This window comes from Diadema setosum, chromosome 8 (genome assembly GCF_964275005.1).
Source record: "Diadema setosum chromosome 8, eeDiaSeto1, whole genome shotgun sequence".
NCBI lineage: Eukaryota > Metazoa > Echinodermata > Echinoidea > Diadematoida > Diadematidae > Diadema > Diadema setosum.
Window position 1 is genome coordinate 35182514 of NC_092692.1, and position 16882 is coordinate 35199395.

Below are 16882 nucleotides of genomic sequence, written 5' to 3' on the forward strand. Positions count from 1 at the left end.
ATTCTGCGCTCGTTGTGAGGTATACAGATATACTGCGTCATAAAAATTGGCCATCTACACCTTGTAATATATAGTTTCGCTAAGCTTTTGCAAGACGACGCCGAAAAAAAAAAATGCAGTGTTTCATATTTCATTTCAGTCATCAGTATGTCCATGTGGCATGGTATCTGAGGTTCTGATTTCAATATCTAAAGATGTCATGATATGCATCGAGTAAAGATCAATAACCAACATTAATATTCCATGATATTAACGATATATTGTTTTTCTCTTTATCATTATCATAGACTCTGTTATTTTGTCTTTGCAACAGTTGTCAGCAGTACCAACCTTAACGTTTGACATGGGTGTAATAGACACTGTACTGGTCACACGCGTTACCATGGAAACTTGTTGACATTTAATCCAACCTCGACGATAAGCTCATATTTGGCGCCAAGAATATGTAATAATATTAATCGTTGTGCAGTATATCATATCTGAATTAGTGGTTGGTGTTGCATAAAGTTTTTTTTTTTCACTTGGTGATCATAATGAAGCAATATGATTTCATTTATGCAGAGGTCCCAGATAATGCCATTTCATGACACAAACAGGAAGGTTTCACCGAAGTCAATTTATCACAGTGTAATAGGTTGCATTTTATTCATTACAGTACCAGCACGACCCGATCAGTGGAGGCAGGAAATTTCTGTATGATAAAACTGACAGACGATGCAGCACTGAAAAAGTGGAAAGGGAAGTTGGGATATAGCTTCTGAATTATTCCAAGGCTTTTTCGTGGCAATCAAATCAAATACAAAAATGCCACGTAGCCTACTTATTGCTGTTTGCCACTCACTAGCAGTTTGTTTCTTTTTTTGTGTGTGTCTTTGTGAATTTGTTAAAGGGAGCGTATAGTTTTGGTTGAGACTTAACTTCCGGTTTCTAATATTTTTGGTGAGATATGAAAGAGCATGTAATTCCAAGAGGGATTCGCCGTTTATTTGATGATTGTTGGTTTTAAAATGGCTGAGATATCCAAAAAGAGCATTCGTAATAAAAAGCGGGACTCACCTTTTATTAGGATCGCTTTGTTATACTTTGTTTTTGGATGTCTCAGCAATTCAAAAAACCGATCTGATTTCATCTTATAAATTTTAAATTCCTCTTAAAATGGTATACTCTGAACTATCTCATAAGTGGTTTCTTTGTATCTCACAAAAAGTTAAGAGCCCAATTCTCATCTCGATCAATGCTAAGTTATTCCTTTAAGCAGACGATCATCTTACCACTTCTGTGCATAACCGTGCATATTTGTTGAAAGTACTGTTTACCATTGGGAACAGTATTTCAAGAAAAGTTCGAGTTATCACATTTGATGCATGTGTGTAGGTCAGTTGTATCACAAAACATCTTACCATGTACAAATTTCGCAATAAAGCCTAAAATGCAACGAGATATCACTATTTTTCTCAATAAACCATAACTACAGGAGGTTTATTCTAAAAACAATTTTATTATGATAATTGTTCACATTTTGTATATCTAACAATACTTTACATTGAGGATACTGATTATCATTTTTAAATTGACTGTTTTCTATCCCTAAACTCACGTTTTAGAACTATTTTGAAGCACTAATGCTGAGTTTCTGTTTCATCTGCAAATGGTACATAATGCCTTTAATATCCTCAGTTTGCTTTCACCGATTGACCTTTCCCTCTCTATTTCAACACCACAGGCTTTTCTATTTATTCATTTTTTTTTCTTTTCTTTTTTTTTGCCATTCCCGCAAGTGCATGATATGAAACAGTAAATGAGCGTCTATACTAGTTCGACATTGTGGAATAAAGATTTTAGTTTATAGTTGTTGTTTCTTCTCATTCTTTACTTGCCCATATCACACTCCAGTTAGATAGTATTATCATACTGTCATACTCTATTATCTATTATGTCATGTATGTGTACTGCGTTCATGCACGTAACACCTATATAATTATAATGTACGTGCGTTTCATGTTTCTATTGTTCTGCCTGCAGATTAGGTGTTGATTCAAGGTAATAAACTGCGTTTGGTCAAGAGAGAAATAGGGGCACTTAGCAATTATTTCGTTCCGCGAACGCATCATATTTTCATTAAGCCGATGCAATCCCTTCAGTTATTACCCATTAATGGCATCGAGCGCTCTACACTATATTTATGTGAGAGTACCTGTGAGTCTGTCTAGTCGTATTCTTTTCATGTTATTTCGTCGGCCTAATGTTATTGCATAGACTCGAGGTTCTATTTATGCATTCTTTGTGCGTGTGTGTGTGTGTGTGTGTGTGTGTGTGTGTGTGTGTTTGTGTTTTGTTCCGTCAGCTTAAAAAAGATACAAGTTACGATATTGCCATGAGGCTGTTATTGCTTATCAATGACGGTCTCTTTCATCTGTAGACCATAAGATATACGATTTATGCTCTTGTCTGCGATACATTATATTCATTCCTGTGTATAAGCATTCATAATTTGTATTTTGATGAGAAGGTTATTTTGCTGGTTTGTCATATGACTCATTACTACAAGCACCTGACAAGTAGAGAAATAAAACAAAATAAAAATGAAACTGGCAGTGCATTTTTGCTCACATAAAGCATAATATGGAATCTGACGGTAATAGCATAATCAATGCTCAATACAACTTCGTAGATAGTGTTCGGCAATAGCTCTGCATGTGCTGCGGCTCCTTCTTCTTATCTAATAGTCCTTCCTTCCTTTCCATTCTTCCTTCTTTTCTTTCTTCCTTCTTTCTCTCTCTATGAAACTGCCCCTTTCCATTGTGTCTTGTTGTTGGTCCTGTCTACGTCTTTGTTGCTTTCCAACGTTCTGTAGGCCTACCTGTAAGTGTGTGCACTTCCATTCCTTTACTTTTTTTCTGTTGTAAATTCTGAGTGGCTGAGTGACCTGCATTTCTACAAACTTGACTTTCATGTAAATGCACGTGGGCCTCTCTTTTCCAATATTGCAATTGTTTTGAACAAATAGTTTCGTACATATGTCCCATATGTTGTTGTAATACATAGTCCGTTCGTTTTCCTTACAGATGTATCGAAAACAAGAATGAGATATTGGAAATATGAATTGAATTGAATGGAATTGGATTGGATTGAATTGAATTGAATTGGATTGGATTGGATTGAATTGGATTGAGTTGAATTGAGTTGAATTGAGTTGAATTGAGTTGAATTAATTTGAATTGAGTTGAATTGAATTGAACTCAATTGAATTGAATTGAATTAAATTTGAATTGAAATGAATTTCAAACCTGCTGAAGCTGAGATGACCAGCAGGATAGCGTGTTGGCCGCTGACTCTCCCTGTGCTCTGCTTCGAGGCTCCCTATGCGACGTGAGAGGTACAGAGGGTAAAGAAGAAAAGAAACACAACAGAGTAAAACCCACTTTAAAGGACAAGTCCACCTTCATATACATGTGGATTGAGTGAATGCAACAATATTAGTAGAACACATCAGTGAAAGTTTGAGGGAAATCCGATAATCTGTTCAAAAGTTATGAGTTTTTAAATCATTTGCGCAATGACTGCTGGATGAGAAGACTACTGCAGTGTATGATGTCACATGCGTACAAAAACTTTACTTTTTGAACAAAGTACACATTTCTTCGACTTGTTACTGACGTAAGAAAAAGACTATGTTAGGGGTTATATTGTTCCCCTTGCCTTCTGAAAGAAAGAAGTCGAGTGTTCTTTTGTTATGCGAGAAAAGTGAAAATATGTTGAATTTTTTTATACTTTCCTTATATCGTTGTACTCATGTGACATCACAAGTTACAGTAGTCTTCTCATCCAGCCGTGACTTAACAGAAACTTCAAAAAATCATAACTTTTGAACAGTCTGTCCGATTTTCCTCAAACTCTCACTGATGAGTTTTACTAATATTCACTCAACCCACATGTCTATGAAGGTGAATTTGTCCTTTAAGTAGAACCATGGACCTACTATACACACGGACATTCATCATTTCGTTAATTAATGCATGTCTCTGACTATGTGAAAAGTGTCACTAAAACATTTTAAACATTCTTCCCTGCTTTGATTCAATGATCGCCGCCGCCAGCAAGCCGGGGCAATACGCAACAGCAGCTTTGAAAAATCTGTCTTAAATTAAGAAAATGTCAGTTGCAGTTGTGGTATGTATTGGTATATCACCGCTCAGACATTTTCATTAGCAAAATGCAGGTACTTCTAAAGAGAAAGCTTTTAGCTAATTGATTATATGATTTGTAATCTCATTTTCCACCTTCTCCGCATATTTTTCCACAGTAAAAAAAAAAAAAAAAAAACATACACACACAGATAGTGAGGTAAGAGGATATGTCTGTAAAAAAAAAAAAAAAATGAAGTAGAATCATATTATTCTTCGCATTGACTATACGTTTGTACCATGTCTACCATGTTTATATTCATTCTACACGTCTAGCTTTTAGCTAATTGATTATATGATTTGTAATCTCATTTTCCACCTTCTCCGCATATTTTTCCACAGTAAAAAAAAAAAAAAAAAAAACATATACACACAGATAGTGAGGTAAGAGGATATGTCTGTAAAAAAAAAAATGAAGTAGAATCATATTATTCTTCGCATTGACTATACGTTTGTACCATGTCTACCATGTTTACATTCATTCTACACGTCTAGCCGTTTTATGGTCTTTTCAAGAGCTCAATCTGACGTCATACCAGTCAGTCGAACGAACATGATTCAGCGAAAGTTACGGCATTAAGTGTTGTTGGTTTTTTTTTTTTTTTTTTTTTTTTTGGTAACACCTCCAAGGAAGTGACGGAAAGGATATAGGATTATTGTTTTACAATGTCCAATTTCCATTTCAATTTCTAATTCTTCTTTAATCTTCCTTTTGCAAATTAAACTGAGCTCTGTTTGCTGTTATAACTTCATAATGCTCATAATGATGATGATAATAATGACAATAATAATCTTCTTCATCCAGTGTAGCCTCTTCAGTGTTGGCACTGTTCTACTAAAAGGCCCTGCCATTTTGATTATCCCATTGTCGCCAGGTACCCGTCTAGACACTTGCGTAGGTAAAAACACCTAGTCCAAGGACGTATTGATGGCCATGATTATTTAATGATACGGTATAACCTTTCTTTATAATGGTCAATCGTACTTTTTGCAACGTCTATGATACGCGCTCGAGATGAAAATATCAGAATTTACGGTACAAGGTTAGTGATGGAAGAATATGTGACATGTAATCAATTTAATGGCATTTGATAGGCCATCGTTTGTGCGCGCTGACACCTTTCAATACCAGCGATTAGTTCTGATTTCTAAAAAAAAAAAAAAAAAAAACAATTCCATCAATTCTGACAGCATGACAAATAATAAATTATAGCATAATGTGTAAAGCAAGAGCTCAAGTACATTGTATTTTATAGCATTATCGGGAAGATGGTAATAAAAAATATGATAATATGGTCTCCTTCATCCAGGCTTGCCTCTTCAATGATTATGACCGTATATAGCGTTGCCGGGGGACCATTAATTTTATACAAGTGGGTCGAGAGGTACATGGTGGGTAAAAGCTTTTTATATTGTCAAAGGACCCAGGCATTTGATAGGATTCGAACTCGGGACCTCCGATTGAAAGTGTAAAGAGTCTTATCCACTTTGCCAAATGGGTAATGTTCGCTATTCCGAAGGTTTGTTAATCCAAAAATGAAATAGGGTTTGTTCTTCCAAAAGTTAGTTCTTCCAAAACACAAATTCCGTTGACCTATAAATGTCCATTAATTCAAAAGTGAAACCGGGTTTGTTTATTCGAATATTTGTGACGTTATTTCCAAGGTTCGTTATTCCGAAAATGAAATAAGGTTCATAATTCCGAAGGATCGCTAATCTGAAAATGAAATTAGGCTCTTTATTCAAAAGGGGTAATAACAATAATGATAATAAAAAAAAAGTTTCACATTCAAACAAAAATTGTAAATCATAAAATGAAATGAACCTTCGGAATTACGAACCTTTTTTTCACTTTCAGATTAACAAGCCTTCGGAATAACAAACCACATTTCATTTTCGGATTAACAAATCTTCGCGTTAACGAACCACATTTTGTTTTCGGAATTATGAACCTTCGGTGACAACGAACCAACCCGCGGTATAACAAACCTGCGGAATAAAGAATTGTTATCTGCTGCAGTGCCCCAACGTCAAAGAGTTAAAAAAATGCAAGAAGATAAACCATCATAGATGGAGTTTCATTTGTTACGTGACCTCGCTTGGAAGGAAAGAAAACCATTACTCTATGTTGACTATCCAGGATTGCCATTTACAGCATGACTACAGAGCCACATCGTATACCTTAACACGTTTGTCATTCAGTTCGTATTGTCATCAAGCGACACAATAGGTAGATGGTTGCATTAGCTTTCTGTTTATCGTAATTCTCCGACAGCAAGTAGAAGACTCTGAAGGTGTTATTTCAGTAACCAAATGCAGTGTTTCAAAGGTAATGGTTCAGTACGAAAGCAAGTTACTTTTCTTAACCAATGTCACTCAAGGGATGACGTACAAAAATATTAGAATTTTATATATAGAACCTGTCTTGGGGCATTTCTACCAGTCCCTACAACAGACACTGTCGCAATTCGAGCAATTTGGCGACATTTAAAAAAGGAAACCGCAAATAGAAATTCTATAAAATTCAAACGTTGATATTTTTGCATAAAGCAAACACAGTTTCTAAACGCAGCTTTCTTTATTCTCTAATCTAAATATTTTTGAAATGCAAGAATCTGGTATGAAAGTTCACGTTAAACATTGCTAAGACGGCAACAAAATGATACCGTGCAGTTTTTATTGAAATATTTTATAACAAGCATGTTTAAATACGTTTGTAAATAAAGATGACAGACGAAAAATACTCAAGCACTTCACTCTTATGGGTGAACGTGCTCTTCCACGGATCAAAATCAAGGCAGTGGACTTGTGAGATAAATTCCACTCCCAACATACAGTATATCGCCGACTAACAGTTAGTTGCAAAATCATATTGATAATCTTCTACATAAAGCTTTTTACCCCTATAAGGAACTGAAGGACCTAAGGAACGTGAACAAAAGTGAAAAAAGAAAATAAAATATTTACAATAATATACATCATCATCATCATCTGCGCTGTTATCATGGTTTTCATTACTTTAAAGGGCATATCACAGGTAAAACAAAGAAAAATAATGTCGATATGTAGGTCTACACTCCATAATATTGCGTAAAATGCAAAGATTCCAAGGCTCAGACAAACGAAGATGAGGTTGCCTTGGTTACGGAGAAGCTAAGTTAATGGCCTTCGCGATGTAACCGAACCCTACATCAATGGACTCGTATACAAGAATCTCATTTTTAAAAGCAGACTCAAAGACCAACATAGTATTCAAAGGAAACTAGATACTCTGGCAACAAGTTATTAATAAGCATGAAGAAAATGCCAATCATCTCTTAAATATCAGAGTTAAAGAATATGGTATAGTATTGGTCGAGGTGAGGATTCAGCTTTTAGCTTTTTGTGAGATACTTAGAAACCACCTTATTAAATGTTAAAGAGCATACATTTCTAGAAGGAATTCAACGATTATTTGATGAAAATTGGGTTTGAATGGCTGAGACATGAAAAAACACCAAAGTAAACAAAGCGATCCTAACAAAAGGTGAGTCCCACCTTTTATTAGGATTGCTTTGTTTTGGACATTTCAGCCATTTCAAAACCAATTTTTATCAAATACATTTTGAATTTCTCTTAGAATTATATGATTTTTCATATTTCATGAGGTTTCTCATTATCTAAAAAAAAAAATCATCATCAAAAACCACTGGAAACCTGAAGCCCATCTCAACCGAAACTATGTCATCCCTTGTACCTGGTAGCTGTGTACTTTCAACTTTTCTCATTGTGTTCGTTTTACATTTTATTCAAACCCAAATCCCATTTTGCGATATACAATTTAAAACAGGATACAAATATGAGACGACCAAACTCACCATTTTCTAGGAAGCTGCAGCAGCACCCCTTTTTTCGATTGATAATGTCAATACCAGTTGCCAACGAACCTGATCCAAAGTTAAGGCCACGGAGTACGGCAGTTCTACCCTTTCGTTGACGAGAACCGTAAGCCGACGACACCTCGCATGCAGGGAAAGCGGATGCGATTCCAGAGATTAGGCGGCAACTCTGCTGGGTTGAGGGGCGAAGTAATATAGCGCGCTCGAAAACTTAACGCTGACAAAATGAAATTTATCGAAACGGGGTCTGCCGGTGCTCAACATCAAAGAAAGATGGGGGGGGGGGATATGAGGGGAGGAGACTGGCTGCAGCGATAAAGGTTATCTTATTGATAATTGACACGCTGAAAATGGACGGATTTGGAAACGCACACATGGACTCTCACGTGATAGGTGATGGCGCACTAAAGATTAAGCGAAAGTCCAATATATATGTGGCGAGCAGGCGCGCCGGAAGCAGTTTTGGATTGGGGGGGGGGGGGGCAAATATTGGAGGGGGCTCACGATAGACCATAAACACACACACACACACACATGTATATGTATATATATATATATACATAATTATAATGTGTGGGTGTCTGTGTGTATATATATATATATATATATATATATATATATATATACATGATTATAATGTGTGGGTGTCTGTGTGTGTATATATATATATATATATATATATATTAGCGTACGGTGGGTCGAAACATTGGGGGTGGGCACCTTGTGGAAAAGTAATTTTGACGGTGTGTATGCATGTGCGTGTGTGCGTGCGCAATAATGGGACAACAATACATTACGGAATGTGATACATTCAACAACGCAGTCATTGAGCAACATTGTAAGTTTTCCTTACATGGATTATGGAATGACGGTGTGAAACGACAAATTATATACTGTCAGCAACATCAGGAGAGTTGCATAACAATAAAATGCGAGCGAGCGGAGCGAGAGAGCTTGAAAATTTTGACATTTTACAGTCCCCAAATTGCCGTTTGTAGCTGTATCTTTCGCTTTGGAAATTAATGGGGGGGGGGCGTCGGGCGTAACGGCTGGCAATTACTGGCGGCAACATTAGGAGAATGGCATAACCATTCAATGCGAGCGAGCGAAGCGAGCGAGCTTGAAAATTTTGACGTTCTACAGTCCCCAAACTGGCGTTTGTAGCTATATCTTTCGCTTTGGAAATTAATGGGGGCGCATGGGGCGCAACTGCTGGCAATTACTGGCAGCAACATTAGGAGAATGGCATAACCATTCAATGCGAGCGAGCGAAGCGAGCGAGCTTGAAAATTTTGACATTCTACAGTCCCCGAAACTGGCGTTTGTAGCTATATCTTTCGCTTTGGAAATTAATGGGGGCGCATCGGGCGCAACTGCTGGCAATTACTGGCTGCAACATTAGGAGAATGGCATAATGATTCAATGCGAGCAAGCGAAGCGAGCGAGCTTGAAAATTTTGACATTCTACAGTCCAAAAACTGCCGTTGTAGCTATGTTTTTCGCTTTGGAAATTAAGGGGGAGGCGCACCGGGCTCAACTGCTGGCAATTACTTGCTGCAACGTTAGGAAAATGGCATAACGAATAAATTTGACGATTAATTTTGACATTTTACAGTCCCCAAACTGCCGTTTGTAGCTATATATATATTTTTTTAGCGTTGGAAATTAAGGGAGGGGGCGGCCCAGGCGCAACTGCTGGCAATTACTGGCAGCAACATTTAATAGGAGAATGGCATAGCGATTACAGAATGCGAGCGAGCGGAGCGAGCGAACTTGGAAATTTTGACATTTTACAGTCCAACTGCCGTTTGTAGCTATGTTTTTTTGCGTTTATTCATTTATATACATATCTATCTTATTTTATCTATTTTTATTTATTTGTTTATTTAATTATTTATTTATTTTATTTTTTATTTTTATTTTTTTTTTTTTTGGGGGGGGGGGCTTTTGGGGGAGCAAAAAAGCGTTTTGCCCCCCCCCCCCCCCCCCCACTTCCGGCGCCTATGGTGGCGAGTATATTCATGAACAATGTACGGAAAGTATGGAATACAGGAGTTTTTTCAGCATATTACTAATATCATTATTCATTGTCATTGTCGCTACTTTCATCAAACTAATGTCATTATCCAACGGATTGTTGTCGCTATTGTAATGATGATTGTGATAATTGTCATTTTTATATTGTATTTAGCATCATCATTATCATCATTAATGTTGCTATTGTTATCATCATCACTATTATTATTATTATTACTATTGTTACTATCAGTACTATCATTGTTATTATCATTATTATTGATTTTATAGGTATTATATTTATCATCATTATTACTTTTATTAACTACAGTAAAAGTTAGGATTCCCCTCTTTCTTTTTGGTTGATGCACAATCGGTTGATTGGGAGAGTCGTTTCTGATCACAATCGCTTCATCCAAAAGAACCACGGATTAGTTCTGGGTTCCATTTCATAAAAGATGTTAGGACAGCAACTCTTGCTGGAGTGGCAACTTCCCATAGCAACAGCCAATAAGGAAGCTGGATTCTTGTCATCGCCATGACAACCGCAGACTTAACTAAATGTTCTTCCCTGCTTATTTTCAAAAAAAAAAATCAAATTAATACTACTTAATGAGTATAACTTGCCTGATCAGAATAATTCAACCTGTTATTTTACTACCCTCTTTCAATGAATGGCGGATCAATTTGCAGTGTACGCTTGCTTTACCTCTGGTTCCAGCGTTAATGCTCCCATATAATCACTACACTAGTATACTCATTCGTTGAATTTATTTTGAACTTGATTGTAGATATATGCTCGTATACTTGTGTATCTATAATTATTTATTTATGCTATTTTCCACTCAGTTCTTGTTCTTTTTCTTTTGTTTTTCTTTCTCGGTTTTCTTTCTCTTTTATTTTACTTCTTCTGCCCTTTGCACTTTCCTATTTAAGGTTTCATATATATATTTCGTCATTAGTAGGCCTACTTTGTGTCCTATCTCCATTGCAAAACAAATTTACATTGGTATTTTTTTCCTGTAATCCGAGGCTACAAGCTTTGTTTTTGCAGTTCAGTCATATTTCACATGTTATAGAGAATTGTCTTTTTATGTACATAGAATCATGTATGCTGACATACTTTCTAGTCATGACCCGCTTTATATCATATTTTGTATCTTGCTTATTTGTATTTCTTTTTTTTTGGGGGGGGGGGGGGGCTTTGTATATGTATAGATGAAAATAATATGAAAATAAACGTGCTGCAATGTTGACTGTCTCGAGTGGAAGACCAGTGCAGTTATAGTAATTCAATCTAATTCAATTCAATTCAATTCAATTCAATTCAATTCAATTCAATTCAATTCAATTCAATTCAATTCAATTCAATTCAATTCAATTCAATTGCAAGTGCAGCAAGAGTTGCTATATCATTGATCATACCAACTTTGTATGAAATGGGGCCTTGGTTTGCTGGACCGGCCCTACCTCAGAAGGATCTAAAATATTCAACTTCAAGTTTTAATACGTGAAATCTACAGCGAATCACCAGTAAAAATCCGCCTGAACTTTGGAGACGCTACAAAATTGGAAACCAGTAAAGCAGGGAGCAACTGCTCGAAACTAGTCACTGCCAATTTTAATTTCCAGAGCTTCCGATTCCATCATATAAATCGGTCGAGCATCTGGGAGCAACTTTCAATTCCATCAAGGAAAGCAGAAACGAAAGTAACAAAAAGCAACGAAATTGATTGTTCACTCTACAACTAATGACATATTAAACGATACTTTAGTATTATGAATCCCTTCCTGACGGGCATCTCTAATCATGCTATCAATTTTTGTCCCCGCCGAACGAGTTCGAGCAGGGGACTATGAAACGGGCTCCGTACGTGTGTGTGTCCGTGCGTCCGTCCGTGCGTCCGTCCGTCCGTGCGTCCGTGTGTGCGTCCGTGTGTGATCAAAATGTTCAATTTGCTACTTCTCTATTATGAGCCAATTTTGATTCTGTTTGCTTTATATGATAGCACTACATGGGAGCTTTAAAACTTTTACACAGAATTTCAGTTGTGACCTTTGATCTTGACCTTTGACCTATATTGTACATTTTGCTACAAAATGCTACTCCGCCGCCATTTCTAACCCGATTTCGATTCCGTTTGCTTTATGTGATGGCACTAGGTGAGGGCTTCAAAACTTCTACACAGAATTTTGACCTTTGACTTCTTTGACCTTTGACCTTGTTTTTTTACCTATATTGTACATTTTGCTACAAAATGCTACTCCTTCGCCATTTCTAACCCGATTTCGATTCCGTTTGCTTTATATGATGGCACTAGTTGAGGGCTTCAAAACTTCTACACAGAATTTTGACCTTTGACTTCTTTGACCTTTGACCTTGATTTTTGACCTATATTGCACATTTTGTTACAAAATGCTACTTCCGGCGGGGACATATATTAGCACCGCGTAATTTCTACTTTTCCTTGTATTAATGACATTTTCGTCTGCTCAATGATGTCTCCCACTGACGATGATCAAATTAAAGGATAAGGGTGAGGAGGGCTACGCATTGTTCTACAAATTCCACACCCTGTATAATTTCAGTTTCAGTAAGTTTTATTTCTCCACTTGTACAGTTGTACAAAAAAAAAAAAAAAAAAAACTAGAAAAGCACTCTGAGAGCGCAGACCTCCGCCAAGCAGCTACTTTTCACCGATGATCTTGCTCTTCCCAAAGAGATTTTTTTTTTTCTCTCCTCTCCACCACTGGGGAAAAGCTCTTTGGGCTCTTCCTTGATAGGGATCAGTGATTTCCGGTATAATACTAGTGCATGCTCAAAAATCGCCCGATTTCCCAATATAGAAGCCTTTGTTACGTCATAAACTCTCAGCTGCGCGGCGCGCTTCGCCCTGGCAGAAATTAGAGCACGTTCTAATTGACCCCACCTGTCAAAATATCAAAAATCCTTCATGAATTCCCCCAAAATTCTCGGATCACTACCAAAATTTTAATTATTTCTTACTTGTGTCATTCTCAACCTTTCCTGCAAGTTTCATCCAAATCCGTTGACCACTTTTTGAGTTATTTTGCACACGGACAAACAAACAAACAAACAAACGGTAACGAAAACATAACCTCCTCCCTTAGCGGAGGTAAAAATCAGTATGACAGAAAACAACAACAAGTCATGAAAACATAAGCAAGAGTAATCATTACAAATATGTATTTTTGTGACCAGTACGTTCGTATATTTCATGGTATATCTTTAAACATACAGGTGGAGGATACCATTATCGAAAAGCAAATCGCTTTACTTGGACAGCGGCCTCTGGACAATTCTGTTCTGGAGGAAGCGCATGTTTTTAATCATTAGTTTCATTAACTCATCACAATGCCATGCACTGAACCATATCAAAAGGAATAATCCCCCTTTTTCCCTCCGTCCCCCCCCCCCCCTCTCTCTCTCTCTCTCTTTACATGGATATATTTGGCTGAAAATTCCCATCTTTGCTAACTGACCTTGGCGTTCTTACTAAGGACGCCGAGGTATTGTTATCAACTTTAGTGAAAAATAATGATGATGACGATAATTATAATAATGATATTGATAATGATAATCAATAATAATAATAATAATAATAATAATAATAATAATAATAATAATAATAATTATAATAATAATAATAACAATAATGATACTTATCATTATTATTAGTAGTAGTAGTAGTAGTATCATCATCAATCATTAATAATGATTATTAACATTATCATTATCATTATCATTATTATTATTATTATTATTATTATTGTTGTTGTTATCATTATCATTCTAACAATGGTAATGATTGCTGGAAGCAGTTGTAATAGCTTCTCCTACTTGGGGATTCATATTGAAGCTTGTGGCTACAATGGGGTTGATGTGTCTTAATCTTTTGTGTAATGTTTATAGTGAAGAAAGGGAGTGACTATTGAAAGCATGCTTCACCTTGTTTTATTACAATAGAATTTGACTGTATCATTTCATTTTGAGTCACTTTTATACATAATTTATTATAGGAACACAAAACCCTCCTGATTGTGATACATACAACAGATATCGCACGGTGGGGTCACTATACCGTAACCCAATAAGAAAGCAGTGTAGAGCCTTTGTGACATGCCTTTTCACACCCGAAGATGACCTTAACACTACTTCGATGGCCTCATAGATATAGAGGAAGTAAGATCATCTATAGCCATATATGTGAAGACAACAAAATGTTAAACTTGAGAGCGGTGAATTGTGAGAGCGTCGACCGTTACAGTGAAACGGGTTTGTTTCAATTGTTTTAACAATGGGCTTTGAACAGTCTGGAAATTGAAATCAAAATTAACGAAATCATTTCTGAATCATATGTAGAAGTGGAAAGATCTCTTTTCAACCTCCCTGGTCATACTAATGATGACTAAAATGCCACGAGTAACCATAAGAATTGTGTGCACATCCAATCTGTTCCTCCATGTTCAATTTGATTCGATTTGACTGATTAATTCTCGGTATGGTAAAGCGTTACAATTCCTTATTTTCAGCAAATCATCAAACATTGATATAACATGTATATAGATGGTACTACACAGCTGTAAACATACCTTCTCTCCCCTACAGTTCTATTCCTGAATGTTGTATATGAACTGGAAAACTGCAATTCTATCATCGCGGCAACCTTGTCAATTCTATTCTTGTAATGTTCAGCAGACCATGATATAACTCAAAGGGCAGCAATGGTCCCTTGCCTATATATCAGTAAATGCAGCTGTTTAATTTATTTGTTGGAAAGTAGGCCAATAAAACGGTGTTGCGGAGAGTCGTCTGTTCCCATGGTGATCGGAGGAATGGCAGGATGCAGAAATTGAAAAAGAAAAAAGAGAGTCAAGGACAGCCATCTACCTAGCAAGAATTACAATAATTAATATACTAGGGTGCAGGCGGTGGTGTTCATTAATTCATCGTCATAATTTATTGCTGGTTTCAAATGCAAAGAACAAATATTTTGCGCTTCTGCTCCTATTCAAATTTGTATAATGCATTTCAGCAGGTAATATCGTTAACGGAAAACTATAGGTAAACGACAGCCTATGGACCGTTGAAACGCGCTACACAGCTGGGGGGGGGGGGTCATCCCGAAATTCTTTCATAATTATAATAAGTCGCTCTCCACAGATAGACTTACATACTCTATAATAAACGAATACACACAGACTGTAAAATAATCAAAATACCAATACGTCTAACTTAATGAGAAAGATAAAAGATGTAAAAGATTAGGGTTCATCGAGTAATGATCGGTATATTGGCCCTACTCACTTCAGTTTGCTACTTCCTAATAATGTTTTATTTTAGTATTTGGATGAAGAGAATAGATGAAAATGAAGTGAAAACTGATGTGGAATGAAATCAGGGAAGCAATTTTTCACTTGTCATCGATACATTTCCAAATTTTTTTTGGCAATGGCTATGCGGAACGTTGTTAAAGGCATGATTCACCATTTGTAGATGAAACAAAGACTCAGCTTTAGTGCTTCAAAATAGTTCTGAAATGAAAGTTTAGGGAAAGAAACTACCAATGTAAAAATTTGAATCATAATATCAAGTATTGTTATATATACAAAATTTGAACACTGAACAATATTTCTTGACTAAACCGTCTACAGTTATGGTTTACTGAGAGAAATAGTAATATCTCCTAATATTTCAGGCTTTATTGCGAATTTTTTACATGGTTGGCAACTGACCAATACATTATGCATCAAATGTAACATTTTTTTAAATCACTGTTCCCAATAGTAAACAGAACCTTTAAATGAGTATGTGTGTGTGTGTGTGTGCGCGCGCGCGCGCGCGCGTGCGTGTGTGTATGACAGAAAACAAAAAGAGAGATCGTGTGTGTCGGGGAGCGTGTTTTTTTTAGACGGCACAGATTGGGGAAACTAAAAATCTATCGGGGACCCTATCCCTAAACCTAACCCTAATCCTAATCCTAACCCTAACCATCAAACCCTAACCCTAACCCTAACCCTAACCCTAACCCCAACCCTAACCCTAACCCTAACCATAACCATAACCAAAAACCCTAACCCAACGTTTTTCCCATAGGTTTAACACGCTGTGCCGTCTTTAAAAAAAAACGCTACCCGGGAGGGGTGGAGCTGGGGTAGTGCTCGTGGTGTGTCCAATTGGGCTACCCCCATCCCCGTAGTAAATAATGCCTTCTTTCATCAGCATCTTCCTTCCAGAGCTCCTGCAATCTAAACAAGAGACCCTATATCAAGCCTTATCTTTTTTTCTCAGAAATTTTAATTTATTTCGATTGCATTCATTGCTATAAATTCCACTTGAATGTTTAAGATACAAAATGAATGGTATATGAAACATATTTTCTCCTGTCAGGAAGAGTCTAAACCATTCTACTTTAATGTTCAGGGAAACAAATATTATACAGATATTCAAAAAATAATATAAAATAAATATACAAAGCATATATCTCCTGCCAATAAGTACTCTAAATAAATGCGAATGAAAACTTACAAGAAAAAAAGAATACACAAACACAGATGGACTGAAACACACACACACACACACACACACACACAACGCCACCACCAACAACAGCAACAACAATGACGCGAGCTAGCCTCTTAAAACTATCTCGCACACATTTCTCAACTCTTCTTGCGTTACTGATAAAAGTTTCATGCGCATTTTTGATTTGTTTCAAGGCCATCATTCTTAATTGCCAAGCTTTGTTTAGTATGTTTGCGACGTCGGTCTCCGGCATTTCT